The following is a 17089-nucleotide window of genomic DNA, read 5'->3' on the forward strand; positions in this document are numbered from 1 at the left end:
TATTCATCAATGCAAATGGCTCGATTGTTCTTGAGTGTTTTCTTACCTCCTTCAATCTGTTTCTCAAATTCTGCCCAAATATCCATGGACAGTTGGCAGTGATCAATACATTTGAAGATTTCATGAGGTATTGCCATGATTAACAACCTTTTTCATTTGCTGCCCAAATCAACCATTATCTTGTCTTCATCACTCCAGTTAGCAATAGGTCTTGGCTCGTAATGCTCAGGAATTTCAGGGGTTGTACCAGTAGCTAGAACTCTTGGAATCAAATTCATTGGCACATAAGGAGGATTGTAGATAAATTCACAGATTTTGGGGTGAATTCCCTCCAAAAAGTTGATCATTCGTACCTTCCATTACGGATACTCCTCATGGATGAGCGTGGGAGGTTTTGATTGAGATCCAGTACTCATGAACGGGGTATTAGCCAAGTTCGCCATTGAAATTAGAAGAAGAAAAATAGGAACAAGATGAAACTGATTTAATAGAGTAAAACAGGGTAATCTGAAGAGAACTGGTGTTCTAGAAAAAGCAGATTATTACCAAAAAACAGAATTAATCGAATAAGAATTCAAACCTGGCTTTGATACCAATTGTTGGACCTGTAAATTCAGCTTTGATATTGATCTGTTACTCTGAATGAACTCTAAGACGATTAAAGTGCAACGAAAACAATATTAAGAACAGAACAGAGTAAAATAAACCAAGAACACACAGTTAAGATGATGAAGAAGATGAACACAGGAGAATAGCTTCAAAGGTTTTTCAATTCATTCAATTGAAAATAAGACGATTACAATTCGGAAGCACACTGATTACAAAGGCCTTAGCCGCTATTTATACTAGTTCCTAACGACCTTCCTGACTAGATCTTGACGTGTGAAATCATCTTAGCCGTCCAAATAAAGTCGATTAAAGACCTAGTCACGTGAGAAGCACATGCAGCTAACAACCTTTGAAAAACAGTTGGGAGAGGATCTTCACAGAAGACGAAATCGCAGACCCTCTGTGAGCCATCTCAGAGGCTCTGCTGTAATAGACTTGCTTGTTCTTATTGATAGAGCACCATTTTCCAGAACCTCTGTGAGAGACATCAGATGTTCTGTCACACTTTACTTGCTCGAATATCAGGCTTCTGTTGTCAGTCCTCTGTTGTCTTCTGTGGAAGATAAGCTTCTGTCAAGGCTTGCAGAATACTTTTTCTATACTTTTACAAGAGATGAATAACAGAGCTAACAACTGGCATAAGGACCCTTGGGTAGACGGAGAGCGGTCCTTAGTGTGGCAAAGACGAAATTGATAATCATCCTATTAAAGATGAAGGAGATTTTCTCTACCTGTTTACCAGTCTTGTCAGTATCGTGAACTACTTCAGCAGTAAGCCAGAACTGCTGAAGAACTTCCTTCACCATGACAGGTTCATGGGAGATAGCGAAGGAGATAGGAGAGTTCTTGAGGAATGTAGCAGCTTCCTCGTAGTAAGATTTGTTGGCCGGAATGTCTAACAACGCCACATGATTGTTGGCCTTGAAAGACACATCATCAATCGAGAAATTCACGTTCTTAGCAGACATTTCTATTATAAATGAGAGAGAATAAGGAATAACAGATCTGTTAGCAATCCAAGATATAGTTGTGAGCTATTAAGTTTTTAAACAATAAAATTTCTTTTGAAAAATCCACAAAGAAAATATTAGGGTTTTTTCAAGAAGAGTAAGTGTATAGAAACTTTAGATTATAACCAAGTAAAAGAATGTGTTAATAATATTTATGTTGGTTCTTTAAGAGAACAAGATCTTAAATAACCTAACATGAGTTTTTTAGAAAAAGAACGTATCAACAAAAAGAAGTGTTATCAACCTGTGAGTCTTAGAAGAAGAAGAAGGTTGAAGGGTTTGAGAGTTCTTTAGGTGTTGCTTGAGAACATATTGAAGGGTTGTGACTTCAGCATATCTCTGCGATCTGTTACAACTGTCAACGCAAAGGTCACTTTGCGAGTGAATGCAGGTTAAAGAAGACTGTGACGCCATATTCAAAAATCCCATCCTCATTCAGATCCAAGGACGATAAATATCTGAAGATGAAGGAGAAGTATAAGAAGATGAAGAGTTCTCAACGAAAGGGCAAAGGTCTTGTCACTGAAAAACATGATTGGCTGATTCTTCTGAGGATACATCCTCAGATGAGGAAGATACGCCCTATCTCTGCTTAATGGCAAGGATGTCAAGGAAGAAACTTCTGAGACATTAACCTCCAGTGATCCCTCATCATCCTCCCTTGCTCAGGTATGTTCCTTGAATGACCCCTCTTTTTCTCCTTCTTTCCCTGATAGCCTATCAGCGTTAGATACTTGACGATTGACCTTTACAATACCCTGAATGGAAAATCAAAAGCAAAAAATGCTTAATCTTGATCTTCAAGAAGAGTTGAAGATTTGTCAATCTAAGATCAAAGAGCTAACTAAGATCGAAGAAGATCTTAAAGATCCGGTCATTGTAAACCAGACCATCACCATCAAGCATGGACAGGCTATAGCTTCGCGTGAGCAAGCTATTGTTGAACTCAAGGCTGAGAAGGCTACCATTGAAGGATGGTGTAAAGCCTCTGAGATCATCAAGCTCAGATTCCTGCCAAAATTAAGACTGGTCTAGGATTTTCCTATGATCAGGAAGATAGTGTCACTGACAGGTCCATGCTGAAGTTTAGTACCTTCGTCTCTTCTATTCCTGACACTTCTTCCTATCAGTCTTCTATCACTGAGAGTTATCTTGAAGGAACTCCTTTGAGTTCAGGTCACAAAGACAAAGATAAATCCATTGTCAAAGAGCTAATTCACAAGAAGACTGACAAGTCACATAGATCAAGATCTATTCCTTCAGCTTGTGCACCTTCTTCTCCTTCTTCTTCCGAGATCAAGATATCTGAATCTTCTCAGAAATCTAAGTCTAAGCTCAAGGTGAATGTTTCACCTAAGGAGTCTAAATCCTCAATTGTTCCTCCAAGAACAAATGAGAAGGGAATCCTTGGAGCTTGTCCCTCTTCTATTCTTCTGGTACTTCCTGGCCCTATAGCTGGTTTCAACTATAGGTAGTGTAGACACTGTGGTAAAACTACACATATTGGCAGCAAGTGTCCTTCTACCGCTAAGGCTGGTCCTCCAGCCAAGGGAAAGAAAGTAGTCAAGGCTGAGAAATCTACCAAGATGTAATCTACCACTAAGGTTGTAAAAACGACTAAAGTGAAGAAAACCATTGAAGCCTCTTCTTCAGGCTCAGTGAAGACAACTAATGACTCTAAGTCTTCAGTGTCAGGTGTTGTTATTCCTCTTACCACTGAAGCCTCTTCTTCAGGTTCAGTGAAGCCCTCTACTAACACTAAGTCTTCAGTTTCAGTAGACGTTGCCTCTAACACTGTTGGACTCAAATAAAAGTGGGTACAAAAGCAATCTTAATCTATTTCTTTGTGCATAAAGTCAAAGGCATTTGGTATCTTAAATGTGGATTCTCAAGATATATGACTGGAGATAAATCCCTGCTTATCGATTACAAGGATGAAAGAGGTCCTTCCGTAACCTTTGGAGAAAACGGAAAATGATATATCAAAGGTTTTGGTGTATTAACCAATGGTGCAACTAGCTTTAAACTTGTTGCATCTATTGAAGGACTGAAGCACAATCTCCTTAGCATCAGTCAGCTGTGTAATAAAGATTTCAAAGTAAAACTTTCTGAGAATTTATGCTACGTCTTTGACAAGGATGATAAGATTGCTCTAACCGGTTCTTGCCTAGAGAATGTATATATCATCAACATGGATTCCCCTTTTTCTAAGAATTTATGCTACGTCTTTGACAACTGGTTGTGGCACAAACGACTTTCTCATCTCAACTTCAAGACACTCAGTGTGCTGTCTCGAAATGATCTCGTCACTGGTCTTCCTCAACATACCTTTGCAAAGGAGTCTCTTTGATCAACATGTGAAAAAGGAAAACAAACAAGAGCTAGCTTCAAGTCTAAGCAAATCTCTTCAGTGACCTCTCCACTTCAGCTATTGCGCATGGATCTCTTTGGTCCTGTCAATGTACAATCCATAGCTGGAAAGAAATATACACTTGTCAATTTTGATGAGTACTTCAGGTACACTTGGGTCTTCTTTCTCAGATCCAAAAGTGAAGCACCTGAAGAAATTATCTCTTTCATCAAAAGGATAGAAGTACTTAACAATATTAAGGTACGATCTATCAGAAGTACCATGGAACTGAATTCAAAAATAGTACTATGGATAGCTTCTTTGAGTACAAGGGAATCTCTCACAACTTCTCTTCTGTGAGAGCTCCACAACAAAATGGGATCACTGAAAGAAGAAATCGAACAATCATTGACGATGATCGATCAATGCTTAGTGAATCTCATCTTTCTATTCATTTATGGGTTGAAGCTGTCAATAATACTTGTTTCACTCAAAACTGGTCGTTGATCGTTAAGAGATTCAAGAAGACAACTTATGAACTCTTCCATAGCAGAAAGCCTTCTCTAAGCTTTCTTCATATATTTGGTTGCATGTGTTTTATTCTCAACAACCGTGATCAACTTGGAAAGTTCGATCCCAAAGCTGATGAAGGAATATTTCTTTGATATTCTTTAGTATCCAAAGCCTTCAGAGTATTCAACAAACATTGACAGACCATAGAAGAAACTATTCATGTCATCTTTGATCAATCTCAATCAGCTAATTCTAAACACATTCTTAATGATGACGAGAATTAGAAAAATGGATGTTCTCTCATGTTGGACAACTTGAAACTTCCTTTAGCAATCAACCTAATGCTAATACTCTAGAAGCTGATGATGATCCACTTATCATTCCAATTGCGACTAATAACTAAAGCGAATCTTCTTCAGAGATCGTTGTAGTGCCAATTAGTTGCATTCCTCCCTCTACTTCAAACACTGACCAATCAGTGAATGAAATGCCTTTAGCATCTGAACCACTATCAGTCGTTGAATCTCTCACTGGGGCTCCTTTAGAAATTCTACCCATTGCTGAAGAATCTGGAGCTGAAGCCTCATCTTCTGTTCCTGAACATCAATGCTCAGATGACAATCCTCTACCAGCTCAGCAATGGACAAAATACCATCCAATTCATCAAATTCTTGGTGATCCAAGTGCAGGTATTCTGACACGACGTGGTCTAGGTAGATCTGTCTTTTTGTCAACTTCCTTTCTATAGTTGAACCTAAGAAAATCAATGATGCTGTCTCCGACCCTAGCTGGGTCATTGCCATGCAAGAGGAGCTCATTGAGTTTGATAGAAACAACGTCTGGTACCTTGTCTCACGTCTGTCTGATAAAACTGTGATAGGCACCAAATGGGTTTATCGTAATAAGTTATATGAACAAGGTGTGGTAACTCGTAACAAGGCTCATCTTCTTGCTCAGGGTTATAGACAAGATGAAGGAATCGATGATGACGAAACCTTCGCACTAGTGGCTAGACTCGAAGCTATTCGACTCTTCCTAGACTTTGCTGCCCATAAAGACTTAAAATTCTACCAAATGGATGTAAATAGTGCTTTCATTAATGGAAAACTCCAAGAGGAAGTTTATGTTGAACAACCTCCAGGGTTTCTTGACCCTAAGTATCCAAATCATGTTTATCGATTGGATAAAGCTCTTTACGGGTTAAAACAGGCCCCTCGTGGCTGGCATGATACCCTCTCCACATTTCTCATCTCTGAGAAATTTTTCCGTGGAAAGATTGACCAGACCTTATTTCTTAGGAAAGTTAAAGGTCATATCATTCTAGTTGAAATTTATGTCGATGATATTATATTTGGTTCCACTAATCCCTCTTTGTGTTTTCGGTTCGCTGATCACATGAAGAAAGAATATCAGAAGAGTATGATCGGAGAAATAACCTATTTTCTAGGACTCCAGATCAAACAATCAGATAAAGGTATCTTTATTAGACAAAGTAAGTATGTCAGAGATATGCTGAAAAAGTTTGATCTATCCAACAGCTTATCTATGAAAACTCTAATGGCTCCTCCCCTCTCTCTAAAGAAGAATCCAAATGAAAATCCTGTAAACGTTATTGTTTATAGATGAATGATCGGCTCTCTGCTGTATCTCAAAGATAATATGTATGTCAGAGATATGCTGAAGGTTGAAGGGTTTGAGAGTGCTCTCCTCATGCACTACATCTATCTACAACGCACAAAAGAACACATACGCTTATCTTCAAGCAAGTTAGAATTTCTCTCCAAATTCTAAAGTTCTTACCCAAGAAGAACATCTTTCTGTCTTTATCTTATTCGGCAAATTTCTTATATTTGCTAAGTATATTTGTGTGTAATCTTAGATTGTCTTAGATAGGTTATTTTTACCTTTCTATTTCCGCAAAAAATCTGTAAAATATCAATATATATTTTTAAATACGAAAGTCTTATGTGTTAGTATTCATCCCCCCCTTCTACGAACTGTTCATCTAAACTCTTGTAGACCCGGCTGGGACCAACAATTGTGATAGCACAAGTGCTATTACTATAGCAAACAATCTTGTACATCACTCAAAGACCAAACATATTGAGATCATATATCATTTTATCAAAGATCATGTTATGAATGGTGATATTGAACTTCACTTTATACCTACTGAGTACCAACTAGCTAATCTTTTTACAAAACCCCTTGATGAAACAAGGTTTAATATTTTAATCAGCGAAATTGGAATGCTGAAAGTTAAGAATTAATTCTCAGTGATAAGCATTACTCAATACTATATATGAAATGTCTCAGTGTTCCTCAATCTATCACTAAACTCGTTTAAAATCTATCTTTTCTCTCAAGGTACGTCTCTCTCTCTAAGTGATTCTTTTTCTATAAATACTTAAGACCATCACTGAACACTTTCCTTATTCAGTGAATAAAACATTTTAAAAGATCAAAAGTTTATGATCGGTCATATTTTTATGATGTCATTAATTTTTTTGAATAAAGGACAGTTGTCCCGTACGTATCTGACACATGGTCCATTGTCATTTCCATCCAATCAAAATCTCATGACGTGTTAAAATCATCATGGAAAATCTTTTCATGAACCGTCATTTTTTTCTCTCCTATTTCCTCTCTCATCACACTAAGAACATGAACCACATTCTCTTGTCTTCTTCAACCTAATGCATGTCTGTTCTAATACATTTTGGTTGTTTATTTTAATAAAAATTTTGTTTATACTTCTTTAACAAACAAAAATGCCTTTAAAGATCCTTCTTCTTCCAAGTTTCAAGAAAACCTTATTATTATTATTTTGGTCTTTTTGATCCACAAAAAAATTCTTCTAAAATCCTTCATTCTTTGTGTTCATGGTATTCCATTACCATAAAACTCGAAAATTCATTTGTTGTATACTTGAACATACAACATAAAACTCAAAAATCCATTTTTTTAGTTTTTGAATGATTGATTAAATTCTTTTTGTTCTTCATTCTAAATCTTCGTGTATCCTTCCCTTTTTTTTCTTTGAATACTTCTTGACCTGAAAACTTGGATTATGAAATTTCGAAACAAATTTTTTTAAATTGGGTCAATACTTCCAATTGAATGAGTATGAATAAAGAATTATTTAATAGCTATTTTGCTTTTATGTATTAAATAAATGGAACCCACCAAGAATAAACATTTTGATATCGAGGAATGTAGCTTCAAACCAAACAATCCTCTCGCCCTCTTGGACATTCCTGCAGACAAGCAGCAGTTCGCTGACTCTGCTCGCTAGCATTATGGGACATGCACTTACTTTTCAACCAATCATGGTGAAATATGTACATGAGCATTTATAGTTCACTGTTGAAGCTCAAATGACCATAGACTTGCTGGGAAACACTACAAGAAAGATTACTTTCCAGATCAACAATTTCTCATTGAACTTTGGTCCTGCAACCATTCGCTCAACATTGCAGCTTCCCAAAGTTTCTCCCTTCAACAATGAAGATGAGAAAGAAGAATCCATGAAGGCAGAGTTAGAGCTAAAACGTCATCAATAACAATTAAGAGACGGTCTAGAGTTGGCCAAAGCTCTAGCTGACTAAGCTCATGCAGAAAGAAGGTTCAAGAAAAATGACTCTATAGGTGCTCAGGCTCCACTCTTAAGTGAAGCTGATAGGAAAAATCAAAGAGAGCTGACACTGAAAGATCATGAGCTAAACTAGTGCAAGGAAAGAATAGGGACAAGGATGAATCTGCACATGATTCCAAATTTCACCATGAACGGAAAAATGAAGGATGGTGGTCTTCTTGTCTCCATGGTCATCTTTAGAGAGAACAATGATGCCATAACAGAGTATCTATTTTTGACAAGATACGATTTCTGTAGTGGTTGGTGTTGGTCACAGTTCCAGCATCTTCCTAAATTGAAACGTGGCACTGGCTGCTACGCTATAAGGGAAATAAGGTTGCGCCTTTACCAAGGCAATTGCTTTTGGTGTAGTGGGTAAGCGCTTGATCCTAACAATTGGTATCAGAGCAGGTCACGGGTTCGAATCCCATGGTGTGCATAATATGTAAGGAGTACATAATTATGAGAAAGGCATGCAGTGCGACCATTGACTTCTAACGAAACTCTTGTTAGTACCGGCAGATGCTGGGGGGGATTGTTGGTCACGGTTCTAGCATCTTCCTAAATCGAAACGTGACGCTGGCTGCTACGCTATAAGGGAAATAAGGCTGTGCCTTCACCAAGGCAATTGCTTTTGGTGTAGTGGGTAAGCGCTTGATCCTAACAGTTGGAGATTTGACACACAATTTAGAATTCAAAATCAAAGAACAAGGCTTACATTGAAGAAGTACCAAATGAATTATTCAACAAAGTGTCAAAGATCATCGAGCTTCCTCCTCTACCACTGAAGACCTCTCGAAGAAGAAATACCTTCTCTGATGATGAAGAAGTACCATCCCACAAGAACGAGCACGAGACAAAATTCTCAATAGATGAACTCTTCAAAATATAAAGAAGCCATAGATCTCAATGTTGAACCTATCACTGCCTGAGAAGACACTTTTTACTTTCAATACAGTGCATGTGAAACCTGAGTATGGACTTATGTTCATTGACTATAAAGGTCAATATAGGTTTCAATGAGTGTCTGGACTCCATCTTTGTCCAATGGAACATCTGGAATATCTTCGGACCTGGCTGGATGAAGATCTTTTTGGCGAGATAATGGACCACAAGATTCGAAAGAAATACTGGAAAAGAAAGAACCAAGGAGAAGATGTCCCTAACTACATTTCGTTCAAACATCTTGACTGAAAACTTTAATTGGGACAAGTACTTATGAGTCTTATATTCTCTTTCATTCAATGATATATCTCTTAACCATTTATGTGATAACCGGATCCTGGTTGTCACCTGAGGTAATGAATATGTGATTATCTGTTATATATGATTATGTGACAGCATGATAAATTTGTACGTTTGATCATGTGGGTATGTGAATTATATGTATAATGTGAAAATGTACATAATATAGGTGCATAAATATGTTTATGTGTATATGTGGGTACACATGTATGTACGATTTATATATGGGATATGCATGTATGTATGTGCATGTGTGCATGAATATTTATATATATATATATATATATAGGAATGGTTACTTGATTATTTGTAAGGCATGCATGTGGTGTACGGCTGTAGTAGCCGACTTTCTCTAAAAGGAAAGTATAAAAGGAGGGGTCAAACCACCATTTTGCTCTCTTGCCATCTTTGGAAAGAAAACTTGAACGATTTAGAAAGAGAGGGAAGTTGATCGGATTGCTTATTTTTTAAGATAGTTTCGTCTGATTTTTAAAAAGGCTTCAATAAGGCGAGTGGTTTAATTGTTTTGAAATTCTTGTTAATTGCATAAATTGATTGTGTTTTCATCTGGTTTGGAATTTAAATCACATAAGTGTTATCCGGATTAGACCTAAACCGGTCAAGAGATAAGCGGTTTAGTCTTAAACCGGGTAAGGGTTGAGCGACTTAAGTCATAAACCGGATAAGGCCTGGGCGATTTAGTAATAAACCGCCTGGAGGGTGGACCGGATTAGAGTAAGTCGGTCAAGTGTTGAGCGATGTATGAATATTGAGTTTATGTTTAACATTTTGAACGGAGAAGTAGGAATACGACTAAATGGTGTCTGGATTATTTTTTTAATCGAACAAGCCTTAGGCGATGTATTGTCCGGACTTGTTATCCGGACAAAAGTGTTGGAATTTATTTTAAGTGTTAACTCGGACAAGCCTTGAGCGATGTGTTGTCTGGATTTGGTAAACCGGCTAAGACTTGACCGGAGATGAAGTCCAGCCAAGCCAAGTTGACCGGATTTGTACTATGCCTTGTGCTTGATTGATAAAATTGTTATTTTATCATAAAATGGAAAATTTGATATAAATGATTTTGAATTAATAATAATTCCATTGACTGCGGTCTATTTGGAATTGTTTTTGTAAAATGTTTTGATGAGGAAATAAGGGTGGCATATCAAGGAGAGGTGTACCATGGGATAAGGGTGGCATATCAAGGAGAGGTGTACCATGGGATAAGGGTGGCTTATCAAGGAGAGGTGTACATTTGATATAAGGGTGGCATTTGTATGTGTGTGGAATTATATAACTCTTTCTATTATATCCCTTAAGATTACCGTGGTTTGGAATCTTTATTTCTTTGTGATTTAAAGATTYAGGATCAATGTTCTTATTGGAAATCGTAGTCTGGATGTTATTGAGGAGAAAATAACAGGTTTGGCCTGAAACTTTAAATAAATATTGTTTGATTAAAAAAGGTTTAAAAGTGGCATTATATGAAACCTGGTTGGTTCAAAGGTATGTGATATGAATAGCTGAATGCTTGGCTTGAAAAGTGGAAAGGAACTGGTAATATGTTCTTATTTGTTTTATATATGAAAAGTTGTTTTATTTAAAAAGTTTTGGTGATTATCACCCTACAATAACATAAATAGGGTAACTCACTAGACCTTTCGGTCTAACCCTCGTTTTGTGATTTTAACTATGTATTGCAGGAGGTATGGACGGTAAGGGAAAGGGGAAAATGTGATATTTTCCTATATGCATTTCTACATGAAGAACTGTCTTTGATGTACAGTTTTGATTGATGAACGTTGATTAGTACAAGAAATGTATTTGAAATTTTGGACCTTGTATTCTGTAATAATAGATTCTTGTACTAAGGGACCTGAATGGTACATAAACATGTATTTCTTCTGTATGAAATATGTGTTACATGCAATGTGTGGCATGGGGTGTTACAATTTATCAGCTAATATGCTTTCAGTGTTACATTATTTCAGTTATGTAACTTCATTTTCTCACTTGTAATCTTTTACAAATAAATGAATTTCAACATAATACTCCCTAACACTGAAAAAGATCTCACAAAACATTAAATGAGACATGTATCTTTCAAGTTCTATTCCTTCACTGTAATAGATAGCTATTTTCTTTTTATTGCTTTATTATCATCAAACAGAGGGACATTGTTGGCCCAAACTCTCTCAGTGATTTGATGATGACCCTCCATATATTAGTGAAATATCCTTGTTCTACTTCTGTTTACTTTCAATGATCATCTCTGAGTCTGTTCAGTGATCGTTGAACATGTATTATGAATTTCTCAAAAAACAAATATATCTTAAAGACAAAACTCACACCAAAAGAACCTTCAACGATGTCAAAGAAGTAGCTGAAGACAAAGACATATGATCTGAAGTGGATTCAGTGATAACAATAATTTCTAAATCGAAGTATAAAATCTGACCAAGACTCAGCGAACACTGAAGAATCTTTAGAGATGAATCAGTGTCAGTGATCAAACAAATCTTCATCAAGAAGATTAAATTTTGTCTTATTCTCTTTCTTAAAAAAGACAACCCTATACCTTATACATAAAAGAACACGTACAGAGTTATTTTATTGGCTCCAAACATGCTTACCAACTTTGTGAAAAACAATTGTTCACATGTGGCCAAAAGCCTACATATCTGAAAACAAAGGACAAGCTCTCCACTAGAAGTTTTCCACGTGGCTTGTACCTCTGACTTGCATTAAATACAATGGATATAAATAGCTGAGAGGACTCCTCTTCTCAGCAAACACCTTCTTCTGCTTCTAACTCTCTTCTCTCTTGTTCTTATCTTCTTCTATGCAAACTGTGTGTTGTTTATATTAGGTCTTTAACCTTATCTTTGACTGCAACAATCAAATTCCATATTGATCTTCTTTTATCAATAAACGAATTTAAAAAGTGAAAATTGTATGTTTGTATTCATCCTCCCCTCTACAAACTGTTACCTTTAAAACTCTTGTAGGTCCATTTGGGACCAACGAAAAACCATTAAACTTTCTTATTTTGAATGATTAAGTCATTCAAAAAATTGAATGAAAAAACCATCGAAATTTATTATTTCAAATGATGAAGTCATTAAACTTTCTTTGAATAAATAAACTATCAAGCTTTTAAAAATTGGTTAGCTATATTATTTTAACCCAAAAAAGTTATATGAAACTAGGCGTGTGCTAAACCTGAATAGTATGAAACTCGAAACTAACCCAAACCGAAATGAGATGTTTGTGCGAAACCCGAATACCACAAAACTCGACTTTTGGGGGAATATATAGGTTTTGGCTAGGGGTGTACAGAAAACCATCAACCTGCGAAACCCGCTAACAACCCAATCAAACTTAACCCACCCAACCCGCCGTGAATATAATTTTTATTTATATTTATATATAATATAAGAATAAAAAATACTAGTATATTTAGACAAAAGAATTACTAATCTATCTAGTCTGTTATATATATATATATATATATATATATATATATATACTAGGGAAGGGTTCAAACGAGAACCCCTGTGATTTACGAGAACGTGAGAACAACCTATTAACCCCATATTGTGATAACAATTAAAATTAAAAGCTTTTTGAAATTGAAATTAAAATTTAAAAAAATTTAAAAAATGAGATTCAAAAGGGTAATAATGGAAATCAATATCATAAAAATCTTAAACACGATCACATTATAATCCTCAAAATTAGAGTGATTATCCTTATCTTTATGAGGTATCAATTAGGAAGTTGATTTCAAGGAGAAATCAACGAACAAAGAAGCCGTAAATTATCAGGAAACAAACATCAAACAAATCAAGAAGAAGCATTTGCATGCAACAATCGAATAACAAGAAGAAGAAACACAGTTTATTCAAGGTATCTTTCACAATTACTCGATTTGAACATGCTTTCATTCGATTAGGATTAGTTTATCACACATTTATCACAACGATTACTTGCGAAATCTATTAAACGATTTTGTGTGATATGGGTGTGATAATCATGTGATATTAATATCACTCGATTTGATCATGGTTTCGATGGGTTAGGTTAGACATTATCACAACGATTTCGGATGGTTTCGATAGGTTAGGATTAGACAATCACACATTTATCATAACGATTACGGGCGAAATCCACTAAATGATTTGGTGTGATATGGGTGTGATAATCATGTGATATCACTATCATAACAACGCATTCGATTTGATCATGGTTTCGATCGGTTAGGGTTAGACAATCACACATTTATCACAACGATTACTCATAGTTTCAATAGGTTAGGATTAGACAATCACACATTTATCACAATGATTACGGGCGAAATCCACTAAATGATTTGGTGTGATATGAGTGTGATAATCATGTGATATCACTATTATAACAACACTTGCGCACTCAATTTGATCATGGTTTCGATTAGTTAGGGTTAGACAATCACACATTTATCACAACGTTTACTCATGGTTTCGATAGGTTATGGTTACACAATCACACAATTATCACAAGGGAAGAGAAGAGATTATCACAAGGAAAGAGAAGAGAGTGGAACAAACGTGAAGCAAAAAAAGGGATAATTATAATTAATTAAAATAAAATAAAATTATAAAAATTATTTAATTACATTACTGCCTTATTAATTTATTTATATTTAATATAAGTTAATTTATTAATTAAAAAAGTTTGAGGTTATTGGGTTGTTCTCTCATTGTCGTAAAATTACAGGGTTTCTCGTTTGAACCTCCACCATATATACTATGTTGGGTCTGAATTTCAGTGTTAAATTGTATTCGTCTTCAAAGTTTACTATTGTCTATAATTGTATAGATATCGTGTTTGACTTTGTAAGTCAGTTTGATTTCGACTAGAAGGGTTAGTTGTTTGACCCTATATAAAGCTTTTGTCTTTAGTGTAATTTATAGGAGAGCTTTCATTGTAAACAATCGTACATAATAGAGCTTTGACTATTTGACTAATCCTCTCAATTTCCTCTCAAGTGTTCTTAATGTTCATATTCATCTGCCATGGATTCTATGATGATTATCTAAAGATTGATCATTTCGTGGACTCATAATTGGTATCAAAGCAGGTTATGCAAGAAATCACGAGAACAAATCACGTATTTTGAAGAATCTTTGAAGAAAATTTTTCTGGAATTCAAAGTGTTCATTTTGTGTTCTTCAATTTCTAAACATTTTGATCCAAAAGATTTTCAAAATTTTGAGTTTTTGTGTTAAAATTGTGATCAGAACGTGCGTAATCATTTCGTGAATCTTTGTTATTCACAAAGATTTGTGTTTTTTAAACATTATTTTTTTCGAGTTTTGATCAAATTTGTGGAATTTTAAAATTTTGGTGTTCTTGCTAAATTCTTCAAAAAGTCAGTGTTTGATCCATTTTTGCATAAAAAATGAAGTTTTTTGTGTTTTTGGTGATTGTTCATCGGATTCATTGTGTAAATCATTCAACTGTTAGTAGGATTTGAGGGTTTATTGTTCACTTTGTAGTCGGATTTCATACTTAAAAAAATTTGGTCTAAAACTTGCTCAACCACATGGCCGGATTTCACACTTAGAACCATTTTAGTTTGTTAATTTGCATGCTTGTCTGTCTGGTTTTGGTTATATAAGGTCATAGGAGTGACTGTATATAAAAATCTCGCACAAATGTTCATCCGGGTTCCTGCTAAATCGCTCAGCTTGTCATCCGAATTTGAATGTTATCGGTCAACTTGGCATCCGATTTAGTCCTTCTCTAGGCAATCCTTGCATCCGGGTTCATGATTACCTCGCTCAAAGGGTGATCGATTTAGACTTAGTCGTGTATCAATCCTTGCTCGTATACCTTATCCGGATATCACATTAGCCGGACTTGGTGTTAAACCCCATAACTCATAATGTAAAAAGTAATGAAAAACAATAAGTGATGAAGAACCAGAAGATCGATGAAAACATCAAGGCAGAAACAGCTAAGTCTGGAGTACAACCAGAGGACCGATGGACGACCTGGGATGCGATGGAAAGAGCATCCTCATCGATCCTCTGGTCATCAATACTTAGAGAATTCTCCAGCAAATCATCCAGGAGCATGCGATGAAGATTTAAAGATAAGGATGATTCATCACATTATGAATGACAGCTGGAGATGACATGTCGATAGCTAGAATTCAAGTTTATCTCTAATATTTAAGCTTATCAATAGAGTAGATAAATGTTATCTGTTAATAGGAAGATTAGCTAAAAAGTCTCATTAGATAGTTATCTTCTTATTGGCTGATTAGTATAAATAGGTGATTAGGCCTATTGTAAAGAGTGGCTTGTTAGCCTTTTAAGCACGTTTTCTTATATACAAAGTGAAATCTTTGACGCTCAAGATTGTTCTTAGATGTTCATAATTTCTTCTTGAGTGTTCTTCATTTTGTTCATTAAATCACTATAATTTGGTTATTATTAACTAGATTATTAGTGTTATTGAGAGATCAGGTATCAACAATTGGTATCAGAGTAGATTGATTGATTTTCCAATCAAGACGATCTAACAAAAATCTCTCAATTTTTGATCTTCTCCCTCGTCAATACACAAATCTTTCTCTTCAAATGTCTCAATGGCCAACTGGAATTCTGCTTATAGCGTTGGCTCCCTCACCAAGCCTCCAACTTTTCAACGAGAAGAATATCTACAATGGAAGATCAGAATGGTGAATTTCTTAGAAGGAATAGACAGGAACCTCCTTCGATCTGTAATGGAGGGTCCTTACATCCCACAAACTCTTGTCCCAAGAGTTCCAGGAACAAACACCACGGCTGAAATTCCTACCTACTATATGCCCAAGGATGAGAAGAATTGGGATGAAGACGACATGGATAGAGTAGAAACAGACAAGAAGGCCAAACGATTGATTATCATGGCCATACCCAATGAAATCTTCCAATCCCTCGACGCATGTTGCACAGCCAAGGAACTATGGGATGAACTGGCAAGCTAACTGGAAGGAGGAGCAAAAATGAGAAAAAAATCGTAGAGCACAATGTCTCAACGAATATACTAATTTCAAGGCCCTTCCTGATGAACTAATACAGAAGACGTATGATCGTTTCAACACATTGATCAATCAATGTCGTCGAAACGACATCTCCAGAACTAAGGAAGAAAACAACGTTTTATTCCTAAAAAGTCTGGGCGATGAATGGACTCAGATGTCTATGTCCCTTCAAGCAAACCAGGACCTAGACAACTGGTCACTTCATGATCTGTATGGAACGCTTGCAACACAAGAGAATGACATAATGAAAAAGAARGTTTCCACTGGTGGACCTCTTGCCCTTGCTGCCGATGAAAAGGAAAAATCAAGGACTTCTACCAAAGAATATAAAAAGAAAGGCAAGAAAACATTGGTAGTAGAATCAGAATCTGATTCAAAAGTTTGATGAAATTAAAGCTTTTGCCGAATCTTTGGCCTTGATCACAAAGCAGTTCCAGAGAAAGTTCATCAAGAAACCCTATGAACGAAAAGAGTTCAAATGGGAAAGGTACCAGTCATCGTATGAAAGGAAGCCGTCCAAATTTCATCAGAGGGAAGATAGAAGAGATGGGAGAGAAGAAAGAGAAGAAAGAAGAGAAGATAAAAGAGACGAGAGGAAAAAAGACAAGGATGGAAGGAAGAATGACCTTCGATGCTTCAGATGTGGAAAG

Source organism: Cynara cardunculus, assembly GCF_001531365.2.
Source record: "Cynara cardunculus var. scolymus isolate 2C chromosome LG 4, CcrdV1, whole genome shotgun sequence".
Lineage (NCBI taxonomy): Eukaryota > Viridiplantae > Streptophyta > Magnoliopsida > Asterales > Asteraceae > Cynara > Cynara cardunculus.